Raw genomic sequence first — 27,500 nt, forward strand, 5'->3', positions numbered from 1 at the left:
TCTATCGGACTTTCAAAGAGTTCAAATTGTTGGAGCTCGTAGTGCACAGCGCTATCGTATCGAAATCACCCGAAATGGTCGGTGTATCAAGAGGTAGTCTCGAAAGAAATGACAGCCTTTGAACATGAGGAAAGAACCTCCTCGTCGAAACAAAATTCCGGAAGAAAACCAGTACTTTCAGATAGGGACCGTCCCACTTATACGCGAATTGTTAGAAGGGATCACGAAGATACTGCTCCTAAAATTACTGCAAAGCTTAATAACCACTTCGAGAACTCAGTTTCCACAAACATCGTTCGCCGGGAGCTGCACAAAACCGGATTTCTCGGGAGGACTGCAATCAGAAAACCACCACTTTCAAAAACAAACGTTGCAAAGCGTTTAGAGTGGAATAAAAACCTATTGAATTGGTCCCTAGATCAATGGCAGGATGTTATTTTATCGGACGAATCATCTCTTACCTGTTTTCTGATCATAAGTAAGGATCAATGTCCCCCGACATCATCACTACAAGAACTGGAGTCTCTTTTACCTGAAGATTTTACAAAGATTCCTTTGGAAAACAATTCAAACGTTGTACGACGTCATACCTCGTAGAATTCGAGCTGTAATTACTGCCAAAGGCGGCCCTCCTCTGTAATAAAGTCAATTTGTCTGAAATTTTAAGGTGTCTCCATTATTATGTCCAACCTTTGTATATATGTACCTATACATGTGTGTACGCATGTATGTATGAACAGACATGCGTATATCGTTAAATGTCCGGTGTGGCCTCTCAGTTTCCGGTGCATTCACATTAAGCGTCACGTTGGCATATGCATTCCATTATAACGCATTAAGGGCCAATGTCTTACGAATAAAATTTCTTGATTGTTCAGAATCTTTGAATGAATCTCGTTTCCATTATAGCAAGCATAGTGCACGCTACATACTAGACTAACTGTGTATAAAGGCAAAGCATCAGCACACACACAACTATATAAAATACATATGTATATATATATATATATATATATATATATATATATATATATATATATATATATATATATATATATGTGTGTGTGTGTGTGTGTGTGTGTGTGTGTGTGTGTGTGTGTGTGTGTGTGTGTGTGTGTGTGTGTGTGTGTGTGTGTGAGTGTGTGCGCGTGTGTATACATATATACATATATATATGTATGCATATATATATATATATATACACATATATATATGCATATATATATACACACACATAAATATATATATATATATATATATATATATATATGTATATACATATATATATATATGAGTTTTATCTTTGGTGCTGTTCATAAGCGATGCATTAATTTGTGTATATATATATATATATATATAGAAATTAAAATATTTCATTTTCATATTTTGTAACGACACATATATGCAGTGTCAAGATACCAACGCAAGAACGCTTACATATCACTCATAATATGTCCCTGTTATTTACAGCATACACATGCTATGTGTACAGAAAATAAATACACACCATATCTCTTGGATTACTTAAAATAATTCAGAACAGTTTAAATAAATAAAAATATATAAAATAAAGAAATATAAAGAAAATCGATGTGATTTTACTGGCGAAGTATAACATTTTGGTAAAATTGGTTAGATTTATTGAGTTAGAGATAAAGAACATTTTTTTTTTTTTAATTTAGGACAGACAGTTCGATGTTGTCTGATATCTGAGTAACGCATTTGAACACGAATACACGCGCGCGCACGGCCAAGCTCACACCCATATATGCGTATCATATATGTGTGCGTGTGTATGTGTGTATATGTATTGTGTATGAATTATACATATATATGCCTGTGTGTGTTTGTGCCTCCATATATATATAGAGAGAGAGAACAAGATAACACTTTATACTTACAGCTATATGCACGTGAATATGAATGAGCGAGTGTTTACGCTTGTCTGTATAAGTATATATGTGTGTCTGTATAAGTATATATGTGTGTCTGTATTTATGTTGTACGTGTGTTTGTGTGTGTGTAAGTCTGTGTATTTATTTGTATAATTGTTTGATATGCACGTAAGCAAGTAAGTAAGCACATATGTACATATATACATACATGTATATATATATATATATATATATATATATATATATATATATAGAGAGAGAGAGAGAGAGAGAGAGAGCGAGTGAGAGAGACATACATACACACACACACACACACACACACACACACACATATATATATATATATATATATATATATATATATATATATATATATATATATATATATATGTATGTATGTATGTATATATTCAGACACGTCTGCACACTGCTGTGATAAATATATTTAAAAATACGCCTATTTATAGAAAAAAGAACATCTTTACAGAAAATAAAAAGGAAAGCAATTATACATATTTTATTTCCCAGCATAAACATTTTATTTCTACTCCGGAACTTTCTGCAGATATACATGCTCCAACTAGACGCGTAATTAGTGTAAAAAGTAACAAGGTGTGTTGATGAAGAAATATAGCTAAGTATGTCTAAACAGTTGTTCTAATTATTTGAAAAGATAGTATTCCAATAAAATTAAATGAACTGGAATACGCTTCTGTATAATGATTTTCCTCGACTTCAGGACTGATATAAAAATCAGTAAACAGCGCGCACAGAAAATAACATGCTACCTCGTTTAGTCTTGTTGATTAATATGTTTTGTTGTATACGGAGTGAACTATCGCTTAGAAGCTCTAAACCTGAGTCAACGATACAAACGGGAAACAAACTCGTATTATCGCGCATTTTAAATACCATAAATGTTCATTAGCGTTTTTTATGAAGGATTGATCATCTACATTTATCGACTACTAATAGCATATGTTTGGAGAAGTAATGATATACTTCCCCTACGGTGCAATAGAATCTATGTTTTTCTTCCCATTAGTCAGTCAAAACTAAACTTACTTGCGGTCATTGCTCCTCACAGAATACAGTTGCCGTTCCAGTTTAATTTCAATCACTCGCCTTCAAATTGAAAAGCAGCAATCATAATATGTGTACGTGATTGAAGCTATAATTGGTCACTTGCAACAACTGAATTATCTAGTATAACTCTATTTAATGGAATCCCCTGATTTTTCCGGCGTGGATTTATTTCTAAAAAAAAAAGACGATAATCAAATTTTGACTCGGCTTCAGATCTGTTGTAAATAGTGGCGGTAAGTTACAGAAATCACATGTTGAAAACCCTAAAGATTTGGGCTATCGAACGCCTATACAATCTTCGCAACTGATTAAACCTCTCCCGCCCTTTCTTCTGGACAAGTACAGCTATCAGTGTTATTATTAGGGTGGAAGGATCCTTGTTCTCTCAACATTTTTCTGGTCTTGGTATTCGTTTTCTTCATTTATCTCTTTAGCCATTTTATAATTAACGCTCCATACCGAAGTAATAATAATCGCCCACGTATTAACTGCCTATATTTTATTACATCCAGTCAAATTTGAGCGCAACACCAACCTCAGTCTTCGGAAATACTCCGTCCCCAGTTGCTCTTTCATTTCGTTTCAATTTGTTTGATCAAGTCTCTGTTCGGAAATTCTATCCCTGCTCGAGATTTACCTTACCTCTTTTTAGGTAGATTATTCAGCAATTTTTTAGTCCAAATTCCATTCTAATATCAGTACTAAAACAGTGGACCGTGTTCACCACAGAACTCAGTTGTATATCATCTTTTTCATACAGTTTCAAATCATTCATGAAGTGGAGGTAGTTCATTATTTGGGAATTTTCCTTTAGTTGGTACTCCAGGTTCTGAACTATGTGTCAATATATTAGCGATAGCAACGAAATATTCACTATTATTAAAAAAATAATTGGAAGCCACATCAAGTAATGACTCCGTAGATACACTATTCATGGAGGAAACATTCCTGTTTGTTATGTTTGGAATCCTATGAAGAACATGAATCCTGATGTTTCATTAGAACATAAATTTTGTAGAGAACACGAAAATCATTAAAAGTGATTTTTGATATTCGTCTGTTACTAATTTCACAAGATTTGAAGGTGAAATGAGACCTTCGCATTATAGGTGTAGGAAACTAAAATCCAAATGTCAGCTGCTCCTCACAAAATATCTTCAATTACAATACCTTAATTAAGAGACGAGGACATTGGCATTTACTCAGAATAGATTAATTTATATTGCTTTATTAATGCAGGATAAAAGGTCTTTTTAAGCGATTTTATACTTGTACGAAAGGCAACAAATGAATTTGTCAAGCCACTCTAGAATTTATCATTGTGATATTGACCGCATAATGATATGGTGTATTCGATATATGAGCTAACAACTAACAAAGATAAAAGTAAAATCCATACCATGTCCTGTTTATCTCCTACTTGCGACTATTATACACCAGTATATCGAAAGAAAGTGTAAAAGTAACATATAGAATAATATTTCTAGAAACACCTCTCAACTATATATCAATGTTATTTATAAACCATAGTAATTATATATTGCTATTGATATGAAGTATTTGATTTTAAATCCGAAAGATAAACGAAAAACGCAATTGCGTTTATCAGATATATTGCCTCAAAGCATCTACTGAAGTCGAATGACTCGTATCACGACGCAAACCAGTTTTTTAGCACCTGTCAATGATTAATATCTCAATTTGTCCAAATGATACAGGATAAAATATGTATTGTTTTGCTTTTGAGTACGGTATTTTAAGTGCAGAATACTTATATAATAACTTGCAAGAGGAAGGAAAACTAAATTTGCGGAAACAACAAGGAATGGTTTGAATATAATTATTTCCATCATTTTAGTTTTCAAAAACAAAGGCTTTGGTAGTATAAATTTTGTAGAATCTATATTGGTGAATTGGAGACATTTGTCTCCAAACAAAAGAGTAAAATTTACTGTTCTTTGCAATTGCATAAATGTTTGTTAATGACAGCCATTTTTGTGACTGCTTATACATAAGTTGGAAGTTACGTATTTTTTTATTAGAATGTGTTGTGTTTTAAGAATTGATGTTCTTTAAATTTACGGCTATTTGATATTTGAAACCCTGGTATAAAAATTAGCAGCAATGGAGAATATTTTCTTTGCACTATCCTAAAGAAAATCAAATTTATGTATAAACAAATATATTTGGTGAAATTGCATTAAAAATAAAGTGTATGCCAATTACTCTATATTAGATGCAAATAAAAAGTGTATTAAGTGTAAAATATATTACATAGCTACGGTAACGCCATTAAGCTATTTTTCTTAGATTTCTAAAATATGTATGATGCTCATTTTTGTATCTTGATTTTATTTCTTTTATGCAAACTTCAGTTATAAGACTTCTATCGCAAATAAAAAAAAAAAAAACGTTGCACACAAAATATCAGTGAACTTGATATTTTTTATTAATTCGTTTCTTACAAGTGATAATCTCTATACAACACAATTTTTGCTTATAACAGTTTTTAAAGTGTTTCTTTCTCTGCTTATAACTCGCTGATATAAGTAAAAATAAAACAGTCTACTAGAAACAGGAGATTTGATTTTAGAAAAGGAAATACACAGGAAATGACGAGAAACTAGGTGAAGTAAATTTGCTTTTCCGAATCGAGTAGCGTGCTTGCGAATCTTCGCGAAAAGGTATAGAATCAGACGATCCGACCAAATAAGTAGATATACTTCATTCCATGATATCAAAAACACACACCAGTGGAATAACATTCATTGTAAATTATATACACGGCCGTTGCTTGCAGATTATAAAGTAATGCGTTTCAAGAGCAAACAGGCTCAGTCTTCAACCACAACTTTAAAATGGATATGCAAAACCATCGTCCATATAGAAAAATATTATTGTGGCGAAGAAACAGATACGAAATGATTGCTTTATGGATGTAAAATTCCCTTAAGAAAGCTAGCAATAAGCATAAGTACGTTGATAAAATTTTGTTGGGTCTTTTGAAACTCTCAAGAATGAAGAATACATAATGTAAACTTTTAGAAATATCGACTGCTGTCCTTGGTTCCATTCTGTATAAGTGTGAAACATATATCAAAGACTTACATCTAAGACCTAATAGCGGTTTCAAATTTTGTCACAATATCAATAATTTTGAGGGAGAGTGTAAGTCGATTACTTCGACCCCAGTACTCAACTGGTACTTATTTTATCAACCCCGAAAGGATGAAAGGCAAAGTCGATCTCCTCGGAATTTGAATTCGAAGCGAAAAGACGGACGAACTACCGCTAAGCATTACGTCCCATTCGTTGCCTTGTAATACTTAGAACTAAACCTTAAAAGATCTCGTTATTACTTTGTGGTTTTAGTGCATCTGCAGTGAAGGCCGAAAGAAACTAATAGCCTGCACCAGGCGTAGGTTATCTAGAGCTTATATACAGCTCTTTCAAAGAATCCCTCATTAGCATTATTTACCACACCTCCAATACAGCAGATCCTTATTCCCGTCTGACTGGATATTCTATTTCTTGGTATGATATTATAGTGAACATTCAAGTCCTGTAACATTTGGTGTTCAGATTGGCTTAAACTTGGTTGCAATGCAAGACATTTGCAAACGCGCACGATGTGCTAGTCCGATCTTTCCTTTTGGATCCTAATACCATGATGTTCTTGATATATGTGAGACAACTATCTATGTATCTTACGTGTATCCTTTAGCTTAGTTGCATCAGTTAAAAGTCGGATATTCACGTATTTCATTGGATCTAAGCCGTAGGTTCTGCTTTTTCTTTCTGCCTTTATTCTTTCCTTTCATATGCAGATATTTTGCTTAATCTTTTAAAATTATTACATGTATTTCTTAATTCAGCTATTTTCTCCTCACTTACCGCTGTGTATTTAATGCCAAACGTTTGAATTTTATTGCTAACTTCTGCGCGGCCCTAAGTTGAAGAGCGGGGATTAACTTTCGATCTGTACTTATAATAAATGTATAAAACAAGATACATTTAAACCTTCGGTTCGTTCACTAAAATGTTAGAAGAGGTAGGATCACTATAAAATCAATTTTGAAGGAAATGTCAATTGCCTGTTTCCATAAAATAAAATAAATATAAGAAATTCGAGCGGAAAACTTTATCCATTCACTGAAAATAGCCTCAAAAAGTCTACTTTTATCATTTTATAATTCTTCTTCTTTTTCTATCTTTTTTTGTTTTGAATTTATCCAGAATTAACTGTTATAAATTAATATAAGACAAAGTTCGATACGTAAGAAAGGACAATGTGTGATTGAGGAGGCTTGAAATGGAAATATCACATCTATGTCAAAAGTAATGAAATTTTGCTGTTAAACGTCATATTTATATTGAGTATGAAATTATTGAAAGACTTATGTTAATAGATTATGTTTGATAATTTTGTTTCTTTTTCTATTTATCTACTGAAGTCTTAGAATAAATAGATCTGTCTCATTCGTTAATACAACTATAATGGACTCAATCTCAATTCAATCGCAAAAAATACAGTTCAAATAAACGTATACATTGAAGTACTGCGGAAGTGTTAAGAGAAAACAAGACTTCTTCAGTATACATTGATATGTTTGGGTGTCTTAAACAATCGTGATTCTAAATGTTTGAAGGGTTTCGATACTATAGAAAACTAATAAAGAAGAAGTTAGTGAATTGTTTAAAATTTAGAGACTGTATATGGAGTAGGTGCTCGCATTGAGTAAGGGATGTGGAGATGCCACACAGGTTCAAATCCATCTCTTACCTCAGTTCGAATGTTCTGTACTATACGAATATGTCACAACCAAACAAAATGCTTTGACAGGTAGAATAAATCTGTTTTGTTAGCCATTATAAGGCAAGGCCTCACCAAGTGAATTTCTGTTTGTTCATGCATGTGCAGGCTGATTTGGTGGTGATAGGGTGGGATTAATAGTGAATTCAAAAGCGGAAAAGTAGTTTCAACAAGAAATGAAGAATGGGGAGAGCATAACAGCACAAATCAGGGGCTGTAAGCAACCAGGGTTCTTGAAATTGTCTTGATTTTGTATCAAAATAATTCTGAACCAGAGATAGAATGACGTCATTCACACACACAGATACACACATTTTCTCTTTCTCTCCATTTTCCCTCTCTCTCTTCTTGTCTCTGTTTCTCTTTCTCTCTGTCTGTCTCTCTCACACACGCATCTAAAGAACTCTCCAAAAAATGCATTCCTAATTTGCATCCTATAAAAGACCGACCGTAATTAGAAATGATGAAGATAACGACTGAGTGTGCCGAACCATTATGAGCAACTTAGCAGACTTTTTTAGGATTCCACTGCTCCACAACCTGGGTAGGAAGGTACAATACTTATTCTAAACAATACATGCTTCGATTGTATTGGCTAGAATTACGCAATATATATTTGCCCATATCGTTTTATCAATCCTCCTGGGTATGTATATTTGTTAATTTGCTTGTCTGCCAATTTGTTGTCGTCTACTGTTAGCTTTTCTCGCTATTGTATCCATTTATTTTTTTTATCTATTGTCTGATTTTTCTCTAAACTATTGCCGGAGTTTACTTTACAGACTTCAGGATAATTCACTCTGCATTTGTATGGCATATATATAGGTAAAGGATTAGATTTATATCCAAGCAACTGTCAAGCTCGTTACAAAATAGATATAGGTAAAGTTATCTACTTTTGCTTTTTAGAGTGAAAAAATGAAATGCATTAATCCGAACATAACAACTAGAAAATATTCGCGCAACACATCTAGTCTATAAAGTAAAACATTAAACGCAGACTGGTTCAGCACCCAAAGCATTTTTATGAACTGCATGATAGCAGTATATAGTTCGCACATTATAATAGACATAATTTACATCACTCGATACATAAAACGATGTTGTCATATAAATGAAATAGTATCTTTTATTTGTTACTTTTCCTCACAAAAGCGCACGCCATGAGATATTTCATATTTCATATAGACAGGAAACTCTTCCTATTATAAAATCAAGAAAGCAATGTAGAACGAATTTTCACGTCTAAAACTCAAAGAGAATTTTTATATTCCACTTATTACATTCATTATGCTCACAATTCACATTAGTATAATACTTAAAAACATCAAACTACTATCGTGGCTGCTAAAAGTCATGGGAAAAGAGAAGGTTGCTACTGTATACTTGTGGACAACAGTAGCCATTCAAGTCATTGATATAACAACATAATTAAAGAGATATTTGAAAGCGATGCAATTCAGTAACGAGAATAGTAATTAAGTATAATTTTACTAGTCATCATCTTTAGAAGTATTGCTTCATTTCCAGTAAGCGATATAGTTTATCAGAGTTTATATAATGCAATATAATGAGGATTTGTACGATTTATATCCATACTAACATCGTTGTGAAAATTTTATCTAGGAAGGAACGTGCGATTGACTTTAATCTATTATACTGATATGGTTACCGAAACTTATGCGTTTTTTATGACAAATGGTATAGACCAAAAAGTTCTGTGTAGACAAATGGCATGGACCCCAAAGTTCCCGATACGCAAGTTACCCAGAAATTCAAGTAGTGTATCAGTAGAGATTACTGCTATTATATATTTCTCTCCTTGTTTCTTCCCTTGTTTCTTTCCGTGTTCCTTTCTGTAGAAGAGCGTAGGCTCGAAACATTAAAGACTTTCCCAATTCCCGAGCGTTATATTTTTTGTGGATTCTCCCTATATATAACTTTAACGCATCACAGCCCGACGATGGTTTAACTGTCCGAAATATAGACTTCAATTTAAAGAACATTCTTGTTTAAGAATGATAATGAATTTGTACTCTAAAAATGTATAGAGTAACAGATCATACTAGTATAAAATGGTTCTTACTATAACTGATCATAAAAAGAAACTTATACGAAGGATAGGTGAAAAAGCACAAAAATATTCTTTTCTACTCTCGGCCCGAAAATTTTGGGGAGGAGACCAGTCGATTAGATCGACTCCAGTACGCAGCTGGTACTTAATTTATCGACCCCGAAAGAATGAAAGGCGACCTCTGTGAAATTTGAACTCAGAACATAAAGGCAGAAGAAATACCACGAAACATTTCGCCCGGTGTGTTGAAGTGTCTGCTATCTCGCCACCTTCAAGAAGCCAAGAATAGTAAAAGAATTATAGAAATCTTTTCAAAAAACGAAACTAAAAAAACGAGACAAAAACAGGTATAACACTTCATTTAAATGCATGAAATATCTTTAACTCACAGTGCATTACAGAGAATAGAAGGATGCATGCATAGACACGCACACTGCACAGACGCACACACACACTGCACAGACGCACACACACACATACACAAACTGAAAAAAAATAGCTACACAGATGAGACCAGTGATGTAATGTATGTTAAAAAACATTTAATACATTTAATGTAATGTCATTAAATACATTTCAATGTGATTTTACACCTGTTGTTTTCTCTTTAATTCTTTAAAAAAGTTTTTGAAAATTCACTTGTTCTTATCGATTTTTGCATAGGTTTTGCTTATATAACAAGAGCTGTAGAAAAATATCTACCCATGTTCATATATGTATATATGGATACATAGATATATAGTATATATAAATAATATATATGAATATATATATTATATATCGATATATATGTATGTCTATATATATACATATATATATACTTATATACATGTATATACTTATATGTATATATATGTGTATTTACTTCTTAAAACTCGTTAACAGTACCGTCATAGATAAACAGGAAAATAACAAACGCGCGCACACATACAGGTATATAAATAATATACATATTATATATACATATATATACATATATATGCATATATACATATATACATATATATATACATATTATTTATATATACATACATATATATATATATATATATATATATATATATATATATATATATATATATATATATATATATATATATATATATATAATAATTTATATATAATATAATAATTTATATATAATATATAATAATTTTCCAGAGGATGTAGCAACCGTTACCAATATAGCATAAGAACTTACCTTAGGGGATCATTAACTAGATTCCTTAAGGGTCGTTCTCACAGTTTATATGAAAATTTAAAAGTTAAAAACCTTATAATATATATATATACATATATATATTCATTCATAGATATATATACATACACACATATAAATATTTATACAAATAAGTATATAAAGGTTATGAAGGGTATTGGAGTCAAGCAAACCCTTAAGATACAAGCAATACCGAGTAAGTGCTGTATACCGACTAGTTTTACTCCTGTCGTTGTAGCAACATGAGTGGGGAATATAACATAGCTCATGTATTAGCGTGTGTGTGTGTATAAAGAAAGAAAAAGATAAAGAGTCCAATGGCAAAGTTAGAATTATTTTTATGTATAAAGTCTTACAGCTGTTTCAGTGAAAATCCAATGTATCCCTTCATCGGAGACGATAATAGTAGAAGAATGAACTATTACATCTATAAGAGGAGATTTGTAGTAAGAAATTCGCTCTCACCACTTACCACAAATCTCCTCTTATAGATGTAATAATCCATTCTTCTACTATTACCGCCTCCCATGAAGGGATACATTGGATTTTCACTGAAACAGCTGTAAAACTTTATACATAAAATATAATTCTAACTTTGCCATCGGACTCTTTACCTTTTTCTTTCTTTATATATATATATATAGGAGGGAGAATGTACGAAAAAACAACAACAGACGAGGACAGGTGGTGTAAACAACAAAAGGATGTATTAGTATGACGCTCAGGAATACGGAAAGTCTTTAACGTTTTGAGCTACGCTCTTCAACAGAAAGAATACGGAGACAAGGAGAAAAACACGGAGAAAAAAATTGAATAGTGTTCAGTCAACGGTCGATCATATATATATATATATATGAATATATATGTACGTGTATATATATATATATATATATATATATATATATATATATATATATATATATATATATATATATATATATATATATATATATGTATACACGTACATATATATTCATATATACGCGTGCGTCTAAGGGTATATATATACTAAGGAGAAGAAAAAACTGAATAGATTAAAAGTGAAAGCGATGTAAGATCTCAATCAGTGTTATTATTTTGACCTTCAGAGAAAGGGTAAATGTTAATCATTATAACAACATTATCTCCGTACATAATCTTTCATTGGATATGTGTGGAGAATGGAAAAATGCATGGTAGGTAAGGAGAAACTTGAAAATGAAAACATTTAAACGTGCACTACAAACATTTCGCCGTAGATAGATAAATAGACAGACAGATAGACATAATATATATATGTGTGTGTGTGGGGGGGGTATAGATAGATAACGCTGATGAAAACACATACATGTTTGACTGAAACTTCTCAACAGTCAATAGAAAGTTTTGTTAATGCAAATAATGTACATCTTCAGAGACGCATGAAATCTGCAAGAGACACCTAAAAAAATGTGGGAAATTGCAAAGTATTGAAATATGTTAAATCAGTTAGACTACGTAGTAACTGCATATTACTACAGATAATACTTAGTTGGATGTTCCAAAAATATTCTATTCACACAGAAAATATGCCACTCCTGAGATAAGATATTCTGCTCCTGTTGTCTCGGTTGTAACATTCACAATAGATTCTTATCAAACATAAACCGGATTGGCGTTGGATTATCATATTACTATTTTTCATTCCATCTTACACTAGTTTCCTCTGCTTTCGTTGTCTTTTCTAGAATATTCACACCTATAGCTTCCATCAAATCAACCACCAACTTTCCGGAGCTTCCTTTTTCAATTATTAATATCATTCACGTCTTCTAAGCCATTGTGCACAATTACGTTTGTCGCATTTGTTTTCTATATGTATATTTCGTAATAATTGCCGATGCAGATAATTTTGTTCTTGCGTTTAGAATTGGTGAAGTTACTGTTCATGTCGGTGGTGTAACGCAGGATGGCGCTGAGACGGAAAGTTATTATTGATGGCATATTTGTTGTTATTGCTATTAGGAATCGAATATTGTACTCAGTATCACTTGTTATTGACTCCTCACAGCTTTTGTAAGCGGTCGCAAGAAATCGATACCACATTTTCAACGATTTGTAATGAGCCGAACGTTGATTTTAGAGTTGCTGTTTTGTCAGTGTTCTCTCTTGAAATATGTTATACGCTGGTGGTGTATGGATGAATATGAGAGTGATTTGCGTAAAAGTATTTCACAGTGAAGGGAATTACCATCGTCGAATTAAATATATGAGTATTTTAATATGCCAATCTACAAAAATAGCTAATCCATGAAGCACACATACGTATATACATATGCAAAGCGGTGCACACTTACAAACATATATATTATAAATACAGAATATATGCATATATACGCATGCACGTACGGATATAGATATAGAAATATGTAAAAGTTTGATCGCTTCATGTATTGGCATGCTGATATGGAGATATATTTAAACAGCAGAGGAGTGAAAGTTAAGGAGAGAAATAAGTGGATGGGGAAAAAGGTATTACACATATACAGACATATATATAGGTATATATGTATGTGTATATATTATATATATATATATATATATATATATGTGTATGTGTGTGTGTGTGTGTGTGTGTGTGTGTGTGAATATATATATATATATATATATATTATTATTATTATTATTATTATTATTATGGATAGACAATTGTTGATGCAAAAATATTAGATACGATTCACAAAGGAACAGATGTATTTCTATAAGTAAATAAATAAAGATGGGTATTGTGTAATAGTGACATTAGTTTTGGGGAACAGAGTTTTGAAAGCTATTTTGATAGAGATAGGGAGCTGTTGAATGGTAGTGCTACTCAAATATTTGCTTCCCATAATCAGCGACGATCTTTATTTAATACTTCTTTATAATGACTATAAATATCTGCGTTTAGTTTTTACTAATCCTTCTTTTTTTTCTTTTTTTTTTCTTCTCTCTCGCCTTCATCCACCACAGATTTATCATGCTGATATTATTAATATTCACGCGTGCACATTTTGCAAGTTCTTTCCATCTCCACACATACATTCACATGAGTTGACACAAACCACACGTATGGAATAAAATTATACATATCCGTCCATCCATACATACGCAATCGTATATATATATATATATATATATATATATATATATATATATATATATATATATATATATATATATATACATATATATATATACAGACAGACAGACAGATAGCCATATATATATATATATATATGTATGTGTGTGGGTGTGTGGGTGTGAGTGTTTTGAATGGGCTGCAAATATAAATCGCTATCCCTGCTAATACCGCAAACTATAGAGTAAAATGCGGATATATTCTGCATCTAAAAGCATGTTAATATGCATATCCTTCCTGTCTATGAATGCATGCGTGTGTTAATGTATATGCATATTTGCAATACATGGTTGCAGTCACACACACACACACACACACACACACACACATATATATATATATATATATATATATATATATATATACACACGTAATTTTAGAAGAAAATATTCCTTTGCATAATGGTTATAACGCATTTCCATATCATTTCCATGTCCATAGAAATTTTATTTGCTTTCTAGTTATTAGTTTTCGTTTTCGTTTTCCCTATCTTCATTTTGCATAGGTCCTCTGTTTCATATTTATACAAATCCTTTTCTTCACGACGCATTTCTTGGACACGTTCATTCAATAAATCCTTGAGGAATAATTCTAAACTTCAATGATGTTTATAAAGACCAGGCTCCTCTTTTATCAATCACACTTAATACAACACAATTTCATGTGACATTAAGAAAATGGGCTTCGTTTACTGATACACACAAAAACGTTTTTCTCCCTTTCTCTATTTCATACGCATACACTCACAGGAACATGCACAAACACACACAGACGCATCCACCTACACACACACACACACACACACATATGTGTATGCGTAAGAGTGTATCAAACCAAGTATATAATCTATACATATATATCTCAACATTTCTCACTCATATCCTTCTTCAATATATTTCTATTTATCTAAAAATCTATCGATCTGATTATCTATCTATCTATTGATCGATCGATCTATCTATCTGCCTATCTATCTATCTATGTATCTGTCTATCTATCTATTTATCTATCTATCTATCTATCTATTTATCTATTTATCTATATATTTGTCTATTTATTTATCTATCATTCCATCTTTCTATGTATTTATCTGTTTATCCATCTCCCTATGTATTTATATCCCTATGTATCTATCTATCTATCTATCTATCTATCTATCTATCTATCTATCTATCTATCTATCTATCTATCTATATATATATATATATATATATATATATATATATATATATATATGTATATATCTATCTATCTATCTATATATTTATATACATATATGTGTGTGTCTGTGTGTGTGTGTGTGTGTGTATGTATATATATGTATATGCGAGGAGCTTAGGCGTGTCTGTGATTATATATATATGCATGTGAGAGCGCGCGTGTGTGTATGCAAGTGTATGCATTCCAATATTCAACTTGCAAATAGTTACATTACATGAAATAAATCAGGCGTGGCTGTGTGGTAAGAAGCTTACTTCCCAACTGCATGCTTCTAGGTTCAGCTTCACTGTGTGGCACTTTGGGACAGTATCTTCTACTATGGCCTCGGGCCAACCAATATCTTGTGAGTTGATTTGGTAGACGGAAATTAAGAGAAGCCAGTCATACACACACACACACACACACACACACACACACACACACACACACACACACACACACACATATATATATATATATATATATATATGTATGTATATATTTGTACCTGTGTTTCTTCCCCCGTCCATCGCTTGATAACCGATGTCGGTTTGTTTATGCATCCGTAACGTAGCGGTTCGGAAAAAGAGACCGATAGATTAAGTACTAGATTTACAAAGGATTATCCCGGTGCCGATTTGTTCGACTGAAGGTGGTGCTTCAGAATGGCCACAGTAAAAAAAATTCGAAACAAAAGAATTACATATGTGTATGCGTGCGTGAATTTTTGTGTATGTGTGTGTGTGCTTTCATATATACACACATGTAAATATTCTCATGCGCACATATTCAGACATAAATATGTTTGCATGTATATATATTTACGTATTTATATATTCAGAGAGGTATCTGTGTTTGTGACGGATGGTTTTGTGTGTGTGTGTGTTCGTTTATGGTTGTAACTTTTATGTGTTCGTTTTATGGTTGTAACTTTTGTAGACATAGGCTACATTCCAAAACATAAACGGTGCTTCACGTACTTAGTCCCTTGTGCTATTACGTCGAGCTGATTTTCAGATAATACTGTTCTATTCTTACCATCGGTAATGCACTGGCTCGCATAATGTCTATCAGTGACCTATAAATCCGCCCAAATTATTTCACTAAAATTTTCAGTTGAAAATTCTTCTAAAAATTGTTTAAGTTAACTGTGCTGATTTCCAGCACCAGTCTTTGCGTATATTATTTGAGTTTTATGTATATATTTAGTTTTTTAACCTTTTCGTTAATGAATGTTCCAATTCAGAAGAAAATTCTCTTTCAACAACAAATATGTGTATATCAAAATATACCTTACAAGAGACAATGTATATCTACCCACATCTAGCATATTTTATAGGCAATTTCAACAGCACATCTTGCAGTTCAAGTCGGAGTTTTAGTTGTAAAACTAACTGAACACTCGTAATATATACCTTTTACGTTACGTCAGTTGAACAGTTTTTGTATATCTTCATCTGCTAATGCTCTTTCATGATTATATGGAAAATATAATGTCGCTACTATCAAATGTTGATTAATAAGAGCTTTATGTTCGTCTGTGTTTACTAAGCACTAAAACATATTCAGCCATGTCTTCTGTGTAGATTAATCTGCAGCTCCCTGGTGTCTTTTTTTTTTTTTTTATAAAATTGCTACATATGATAATTCATATCAATTTTGTGTCATTTTACAGCAAACAAGTTGTAATAGCTTTAAATGAGTATAGATTTGTGTTGAAATTCTTAAAACAAAATAATTCATTTCTTTAAATAACTGTAACAGCGCTTATATTTTAATACTCGCATCTTGTAAGCTGACAGAATTGTTAAAGTGCCAGAAGAAGTGTCGCTAAGTATTTCTTCCGACATTTCTTCCGAATTTACGTTCTGAGTTCAAATACCGCCAAGGTGGACTTTTCCTTTCGTCATGTCGGAGTCGATAAAATAAGTATCGTTTGAGAGCTGGGATCGATATAATCGAATTATGCCCTCCTCCGAAATCGGTAGATTTGTGCTAAAATTTAACAGTCACTTTTAAGGCCGCGAGCTGGCAAAATCGTTAGCATGCCGGATATAATGTTTAGCGTTATTTCGTCTGTCTTCACGGTATGAGTTCAAATTACGTCATGCTGAACTTTGACTTTGACTTTGATTCTCTCACAGTCTAAGTACCAACTAACTAAAAGGTCCAAATAATCGATATAGCGTGCCAATATTTGAAATCAGTAATCCCATCTTTAATTAATCTACATGTAGAGTTCTGTTACCATTCTGCCTCAGAGGAGATTGTTTTGTGGTTTACAAGCAGTCCATCAAGAACAAAGATTGGTAAAAAATAAATATTCTAAGACTACACAATGTGTTCCCTTTTTAGTTCTAATATCAATTACATTAATTTGACCACGATTTTATTGAAGAATTATTTACTTTTAGCACATTTACACATTAACCAATTCTGTTGTACGACAAAATGTATATTATATACAAATATTGTTCCTAATTTCCAACAAGGTCAGTAATGTTGAAGGGAGTTGGTAATGAATTATATCAATCGCAGTTTTCTACTGTCAGTTTATATTTATCGATCCCGAAAGGAACAATGGACCTCGGTAAGATTTGAAAGCAGAACGTAAATAGCCGAATGAAATATCGCTAACCATGTTGCCTCACATCCTAACTATTCTGGCAGCTCACTTCCTTCCTCTGTTATGCAAATATTCCGTAGGGTGAGAGAAAACTGTCTACCTATGTGAAAGATGTGCAGATACGGTTGCACCTCGCTTACAAAAACAACGAAACATCATATTGTTTTAATTCAAAGTTATTCATTTTTTGTCTGCATGGGTTACACTGATTTCAAATATACCACCGTATTTGTCGTATTAACTTTTGTTTGCGAGGTAACGTATCCTCAATCATATGCTAATGCAAACAGTCGTGCACATAAAATATTTGAGACTAATGTGAAATTTGAATTATTCATATCAATCTGAGGAATAATATCGAAAAACATCTGAAGGGAAAGTTTGGCTGAGTCAGAGTTACTAGTTCCGTCACTCAAAAAGGAAGAGACATGCGTTTTTACGCAGTAAATTTGAACTCTTTAAATTCATTGAATAAACGAGACCTTGCACATTTAGCTATTATATTTGAAAATTCATTGCATGTTAATAAATATTAGGTTCCTTTCATCAGCAAACAGATATCAGCCTCATGTTTGAATTTTCCGCAATCTTGGCTGCGTGTTTGTTTTGTTAACTCCGCTGACACAAATTTATTTAAAAACAATTACGAAATTGCATTTAAATTAGTTTTCCGTATTTTATTTTTGTCTATTTAAAATAACTCACGTCAAAAGTTTGATTTGTTTATTGTGATTTCTAATTTTAATGCGGCTTAATAAATAAACATTTGGAACAAAACCTAATAGTTTCTAGCTAGTCAAGTTAGTTTTCACGTGTATAAAATTTATTACTGTGGCGGTGTAATATGTGCATTTTGGTACATATCTTTTTTTTTTTTTAATTTAATTTTAAAATAATTTCTATGTATATAATGATATAATTTATACGTTTTTGTGTAAAACTGTTGTTGAGAATTTCTCATTGCAAATCAAAAGCATATATATTCTATAAACATTAGAAATAGACTTTTTTTTTAAAATAATTGTATGGCAGTTGGTAACACAGACGTAATCTAAGTTTTAAATGTTAAATGTTAAAAACTATATAAACAGAGTTGTTTTGTTTACACGCTCTGGGATTAATAATGTTTTCAATATTGGCACAATCAAAAGCTCATTATATTGACTAATTTATCATAGTATGGACTGTTACAAATGGTTAAATTTCGGAAGGTTCCGTACTGTAAAATTGATATTGAAAGCACATTCAGCTATCTTGTTAATTTGATCCCCACGGAAGAATCTAACAATTTGCGAGGTTATTTCTCACTTAAATTACACATAAAGAGGAATATTTCGCCTTTGAAAGATTTCTATTTCCTTAGACATCAACCAAATTATGTTCTGCTACTTGCAATCTCTGTTCGCTAATGCTTTTCATTATCTCTCTTTCTGTGACTAGAATAAATTCTGCTTCTTGATTACATACGGATATGTTAAGAAATAGTTCGGGCCCACGGTATAATTTTGGTCTAGATATAAAAACATGGGGTTATCATAATTGGAATGCATTTTACAATGATTCTGACTAATAAGGACAAGCATGCGCCTAACACCCACATCAACATCAGAAACAATAACAATAAATGTATAACAACGTGCATAGCGACAACTAGTGTTGATGTTTGTTGTGTGCCTCAACTACTCTTACGCATTTCTATTCTGTCACAAACACTTTCCTTGAATGATTCACATCAAAGGTATTTCTTTGTTGATTTCATGAAACGCAACATATTTTTCAACTGCCAAAGACACGCATAAAAGAACATTTAAACTGAAATTACATTACGATCCTAAAGATCCTAAACAGAAACAAAAAAAAATAAAAGTCCTGTCTTGTATATGCATACATGTACATACACACGCACATACACACACATACACATACATGTTTGATAAATTCCAACTCAGGGACTCTCAACCTTGAGTCACTGTGTTGTTTCTAAATATTAATAAGAATATACATAAATTGACATTTTGAGTTCTATTTTTTCTGTTTACTTCACCATACCTATGCGTATGTGTGTGTGTGTGTGTGTGTCTGTGTGTGTGTGTGTGTGTGTGTGTGTGTGTGTATAAGTATTCAGTTTATTTCAAGATTTCTTGCCAATGGATAACGAACCGGCCCCTTCATTGCAATTTCAACATCAACAACAGGGCATTTTACTTTGTATGTATGTATGTATGTATGTATGTATGTATGTATGTATGTATGTATGCATGCATGCATGTATGTATGTATGCATGTATGTATGTGCAGATATGTATGTTTTATGTATTGTCATGCATATAGTTGCATAAATATTTAGATGATAATCTTCTGGAAAGTTTTACAGATTTTTAGTTCCAGTGATCGATTGGATCTGTAGTCTTCGAATTAGCTTTCTCCTGTATGTATGTATGTATTTATGTATGTATGTATGTATGTATGTATGTATGTATGTATGTATCTATGCATGTATCTACGCATGCACGCGTATACTATGCGCACGCATGTGTTTCTATTCTGAATGCAATCGTTTCCGCAGCTCTTTAGATAATAAATACTATAAATACAAGGTCCAGTATTAATTTGATACAATTGAAAACTCATGGGTCGGTGGATTGCCACAATCACTCTAGTGGTGTAATATATGACGTGCAGTATTTACTTATATTTTGCATGATTCCAACACTCAGGCCTCGAGAATTCAAATAAGGGTATAAACTTTTATCTGAATTATTTGAATTTAATGCATGAAAATATATAATTTAATGTTTTGCTATCATTTATTATGACGCTTTTCTTTTAGCCTTAAAAACGTTGAATCATATAAATAGTTGAAAACTGTATATCTTATGGTTTGTTTATGTTTTAATTCACAGATAATATCAAATTATATGAACTTATGTCGAAATACTGCTTGGATATATATAGCTAAGGAGCCGATATCACTTTCTCAAACCATAACCAATTTCATGTGATAACACGGTTGGTACAGTTATATTATCCCCATTAAGCGTCAAAACTCGTCTAATATCATTTGCATTTTTTTACAGATATATTCATAAAGTGCCTCATTGTAATATAATGGACTTATGAAGTTCTTGAGATAAAAAAAAACATTTCAGAGTTCGTTATTTTTTTCACAGTTTAAGTATTATGAAAATGGGACATTCATAAATGATAAAATATTTATTTAAAAATATTATAGCCAATGTTCTCAAAGACAAAAAATAATAAATCGGTTACCAGGAGCTGTATTTCTGCGAAATTAAGAATTATACTATTCGTTAAGCATGGTTGAAGGAGGAAGATTACGTGGAGACATTCATGAGAATAATAATAATAATAATAATAATAATAATAATAATAATAATAATAATAATGATAATAATGATGATAATAATAATAATAATAATGATAATAATAATAATAATAATAATAATAATAATAATAATAATAATAATAATAATAATAATAATAATAATAGCAAGAACACCAACATGAAGAGGGGACAAGAAGAAAGAGAAAGAAGAAGAGGAGGGGAAACAATAGAAGAAATAAGCGGAGGATCAACAAAAGAAAAAGGAAATGATAAAAGGTAGTGATATTAATTACTTATTTTTAAGGTTGTTTATTAACAATCTACACAGATGAAGGCGGTGAAATCTTGGTAATGGTAGAGTTGAGGATACAATAGGTTGTTGGTTTTAACTTTTTATACACTCCTACTTAAATGTAGGCCTGGGTATGCTTAACATTTGCGGTGTGAATGTACTGAACTTCCTGGAATTAACTGCACCGCTTCCAGTTGTATTGAACCATGTATTAATGCAAAAAATGAGTAAATTAGAGAAGTGGCCAACTAAGATAAAATACAAAATATTTCGAATACTATGATTATAGCCACAGCCTCAGGGCTGAAACATATAAAAGACTAAAAAACTAAACCAATGAGAAGAATAAGTTTCTGTCTATGTGGTGTGGTGAGCTTCGAAACGCTTAGTTTTAGAATGGTGGCAGCTGATGAAGGAAATGTACTCTATGTGGCCTGTGTGTTTTCTGTACTCCGTTTTTCATTTTGTCCACGTTTTTTTGCAACGTCCTGTACCCAGATATGCATCTATATATACATGTAGATGTAGGTATAAAAAGAGAGACAAAAATCAAAATGCAAATTACAAATACAAAAGCCAAGCAAAATGTCCAGTAAACTATAAAATATAATTCTACGTTCACCGTCAACTTATTGGAAAGAAAACGAAAAAGAAAATACATAGATCGATGTATGTAGTTATTTATGCATATACCTTCATATAAATACGGCTCAATACGTTTAACCATGTATGTATGTGTAAAAAAACAGGACTTTATTAAGAAATTCAAACCCACTCTTAACAAACAATGATTAAATGCAACTTACTTGGGGTTTAAAAATCTTATCCCTGTCACCAAAACACAAAAAATCTCTCAGATATCATCATTTCTATAAATAGATTTGGCATCATTTCTAAGAACAGCCAAACACCTACTGTGGTTTAAAAATCTTATCCCTACAACCCACACAAAACAATAAATTAAAATATCATCATGTCTAAAAATAGATTTAACATCAATTCTAAAAATAGCCAGACACCTACTGCTGCCATCCAAAGGAATTGGTATAAAAGACAGAAAACCAGCCAACTTATTACAGTCTGTTAAAGACTGTCATACCGGCCATGACGAAGGGAAATAGCCCTGAAACTCGAGTCGCCTTTATATATTTATATTTATATATTTATATATTTGATCCTTTATATTGAACACTCAATATTTCATCTACATTCAATACTTTCTTTCATGGTGCCATCCATTTTTATTTTATTTTATTTTATATTATATATTGTATATTATATTATATATTGTATATTCCATATTCTATACCCCACATTGGTTCTGCAGGAATATAAATAAAACATAAAAAACAGACAGTGTTGGAACTCTTTTAAACAAAATAATATATTCCTCTATACACAATCATACAAAAAAAGCACCTTTTTTGTATTTATTTTTACTCGCATATATATATATATATATATATATATATATATATATATATATATATATATATATATATATATATATATATATATATATATATATATATATGTATATATATATGTACGTGTGTATGTGTATGTTACGTGGCATCTCTTAGGAAGATATACACTGGATTAATTGTCAATATAAATGTTTTCACCAGTGATTTCCAGATATCATCTTGTATTTGTTTTAACGAAGCAACACACTGTATCAAAAATTACCTGAGAGTGTTGCTTCGTTATTGCAATGTCACTCGTAACACTTTTGTATCTCGACTATCTATACACATATCGACTTTGAATGTATGCTGCGACAGACCAAACAGGAAACTAGATTCCCGTCAAAACCTTTCTTTAGAACTGAAGTGCTGGAAGATCTCTTATTATTGTTCCTATTATAATTTGATTAAATTTCTCAGTCTCATATTCAAATAGAGGAGAAAATATATGTATAAAGTAGGCTTTCACTTTTTCTTTACTGTTTCGGTGTGTTATCTTTTGTTACGAGGTTAGCAATACAGAAAACATATATGTGTGTGTGCGTATGTGTGCGCGTGTTTGAAGTATGGTGTGTGTTTGTGTGTGCATAATATAGATGTTTGTTTGTGTGCCGGTGTGTGAATGTCTGTATTTATGTATCTATGTATCTATGTATATATGTGTCCATGTTATTATTATTATTATTATTATTATTATTATTATTATTATTATTATTATTATTATTATTATTATTATTGTTCAGTAGTTTTATTTTTTTAACGTGCTTTCACTTCACTACCGAGCGCAGCTCTGTGCGTCTTGGGTATGTGCTGTGGTTTGCTGTGGTGCTCTTATGTTTACTGTATTGAAAGTGTTTTGCGTAGAATGTCTGCAGTACCCAGTAGTGCAATTTTCTGTATGTTATATATATTTGTAAGTCCTGGTATTTTTGTTTTGTATTTGTCTGAATATTTTTTTATTATACCTAAGGCACCTACTATGATAGGAATTGTTTCTGTTTTTAAATTCCACATTCGAGTTATCTCTATTTCCAGGTCTTTGTATTTTGAAAGTTTTCCATTTCTTTTAGAGAAACGTTGTCATCTGCTGGTATTGATACATCAATTAGAAAACTTTTTTTTTCTTCATGATCTTTGAGAACTATATCTGGTCTATTTGCCTTAATGTCTCTATCTGTGTGTATTGGCATATCCCAGAGTGTGGTTGCTTTCTCGTTTTCTGTGATCTTTTCTGGCGTGTGTTTATACCATCTTTTTTCTGTTGTTATTCCATAGTGTTGGCATAGCTTCCAGTGTATATAGGTCCCAGCTCTGTCGTGTCTGTGAATATATTCCTTCTTAGCCAGGACTGGGCAGCCAGAAATAATATGATTTATTGTTTCTTGTCGATCTCCACATATTCTACAGTTACTTGTTATATTTCTTTTCATTGTATGTTTTTGGTAATTTCTGGTGGGGAGGCTCTGGTCTTGTGCAGGAATTAAAAATCCTTCAGTCTCTGCTTTGAGTCCTGAGCTTCTCAGCCATTGCTGGGATTTTTGTCTGTCTATCTCTTTCACATTTAGTTTAGCCCAGTATTTACCATGTAGGGGCTTTTCTTGCCATCGTTTTATCATGGTCCGTTGCTGTTCTAGTTTTAGTTTGGATTTCATTTGTTTTATAGCTTTTCTTCTTCTTCTTCTTCTTCTTCTTCTTCTTCTTCTTCTTCTTCTTCTTCGTATTTGTTAGGTAGATTGATTTCTTGTTTGTATTTGTCAGCTTCCTTAAATACTGAAAACAGTTTTTTGTTTTGCTCGTGTTTTGTGGCTATTTGTATTAGTTTCCCTTGCTTCTGGAGTAGGTATTTTTGCAGTCCTATGGTGGTTATTTTATAATAGTTTTCTAGCTGTATAAGACCCCTGCCACCTTCTGTGCGTTGTATATATAGCCTTTCTATGTCAGATTTTGGGTGGTGCATCCTATATCCTGTCATTATTTTTCTTGTTTTCCTGTCTATTTTATATAGCTCGTTTAGTGTCCAGTTAAGGATGTTGTAGCTGTAGCTTATAACTGGGACAGCTAAAGTGTTGATACCCATGATCTTGTTTTTAGCATTGAGCTCTGTTTTTAGTATTGATCTAACTCGTCTATAGTACTCTTTCTTTATTTGTTCTTTCATTTGTGTATGTTGTATCCTATCTAGTTCATTGACTCCTAAATACTTATATGGTTGGCTTTCGTCTAGTTCTCTTATTTCATTGGCTTTATCTAGTGTTATATTGCTACTTTTAACTAATTTTCTTCTTTTCAGGGTTGCTTTGGCACATTTTTCTAATCCGAATTTCATTTCTATTTCCTTGGTAAAGCCGTGTACTGTCTGTAGTAGTGTTTCTAGCTCGTTGTGGTTTTTTGCATATAATTTTAGGTCATCCATATATAGAAGGTGGCTGACTGTTTTTCCATAGCATTTGTAACCGCATCCAGTTCTATTTAGCAATTCTGTTAAAGATGTGAGTGCCAGGCAGAACAAGAGTGGAGAGAGCGTGTCTCCCTGGAATATTCCTCTTCTAATGGGGATGGCTTTCGTTATTATTATTATTATTATTATTATTATTATTATTATTATTATTATTATTATTATTATTATTATCGTTATTATTTTATTATATTATATTATAATTTATTATATTATATCATATTTTCCTATATTTTCTTATTTTCCTATAGAATAGTGTGTATTATTTGCAATTGTTAACACCTATTAGACTTCTTGATACAAAATGATATATGAAGCAATAGCATAAGTTTTCAAAATACAAATTATACTCGAACGTTTTACCTATACAAGAGTATATATGATAAATAAAGTAGCAAAAGTAAAGAAAAAATATATTTAAAACTTAATCCTCGAGGGAACACTCTGTAGAAGAGAGTGTGGTGAGTGAGTGAGTGAGTGAGTGAGTGAGTGAGGAGTTGACACTGAGAAGAAGAGAGAAAGGACATTTATTTTGTTTTTATATCCAGATAATCAAAGTATAATCTAGCATAAAAATAACGATAGCGAAAAATTGCCAGAATGTAAAAAATGAGAATTTTCATGACCATAGTTAATGATTTTCGGGAGGATATAAAACAATTGGCTATTAGACATATAGTTGATATGAAATCAACTATGCAGAATCATTACTCTGATGATAAATTGCAGAATTTATTGAAATGTGAGTTTTATGTATTTCAGAGACATGACGTCTGAGATAGAAATAGGATGGTGCATACATACATGAGTAGAGAATTTCATGATTTCCCCGACATTGTATTGTCAAAATAAAACCCAATCCCTAGAAGTAACAGTATCAAAAAAAAAAATAGAAAACTGGAAAAAAAGTGGCAGGGTGGGAAGAAAACTAACAGAATTAAATGAGTTCTTATTTTCTTATGTCGATTTAGCGCCAATCTATTATAACTGATCGCCGAGGATTTTAACCTTAAGTGTTTCTTCGAACTTAATTTGGTGGAATTAAATAGTGTCGCATTCTAGTTGGATAGAAAATTGCACATCATTAATACGAGTAAAAACCATCAGTCCTAAGAACTAAAACCATTTACAAAATTACTTAGAAATCATATATAATAACAATGTATGTATTAGGCGCTGCATCGCTGAAGCGTTCGATCAATATATGTATGTGTGCCTGTATGTGTGTGTGTGTGTGCGTGTGTGTGTGTGTGTGTGTGTGACGTGAGTGTGTGAATCTCTGTGTGTATATACATGTATATACGTATGTATATCTATCTATCTATCCATCTATCTATATACGTATATATATATATATATATATATATATATATATATATATATATATATATATATATATATATATATATATATATATATATGTATATATATTCTCGCGTTTGATATAGAGACATTCTATCAATTGAAGTTAACATCTCAAAGGATATTGTGCAATATCAATAGGCGAGTCAATAGGTACTGAGAGGCGAAAAATCTCTAGCATTTATATTATTTCAGTATTAATATTTGATTACACCTTTCTTCTTGTCTATATTTATCACCGATGATATTTGACATTAGTGTTCGTATAGTCAATAGATAAATAAGTACTAATCAGCTAACGGAAGCGATGTAATTGCACACAATAACACACACATACACAACCGCGCACGCTTGAACCTACGTTGATGCCTGCGAACGTCGAATATTGCACTTATTTTTAAAATATATATTGCAAAATATTTTTTTTTTAGTACAATTGTCAGCGGTGGTGACATAAACACGTATCAGAACACTTAATTTGTAGTGATTAATGAGTAATTGAGGCTCAAACCAAAAGCGGCAGAGGA

At 31.8% G+C, this 27,500-nt stretch overlaps 1 protein-coding gene across 1 annotated transcript in view; it reads left to right on the plus strand.

Moving 5' to 3' along the window:
* The window catches only part of LOC106873422 (allatostatin-A receptor), a 224,638-nt gene that overhangs the window by 119,180 nt on the left and 77,958 nt on the right, over positions 1–27,500 (plus strand). The window contains exon 2 of the mRNA XM_014920777.3: positions 20,956–21,061. The gene's annotated coding sequence lies outside the window, so the exon portion shown is untranslated. The remainder of the gene's footprint in view (positions 1–20,955; positions 21,062–27,500) is intronic.

Source organism: Octopus bimaculoides, chromosome 16 (genome assembly GCF_046866305.1).
Source record: "Octopus bimaculoides isolate indiv1 chromosome 16, ASM4686630v1, whole genome shotgun sequence".
NCBI lineage: Eukaryota > Metazoa > Mollusca > Cephalopoda > Octopoda > Octopodidae > Octopus > Octopus bimaculoides.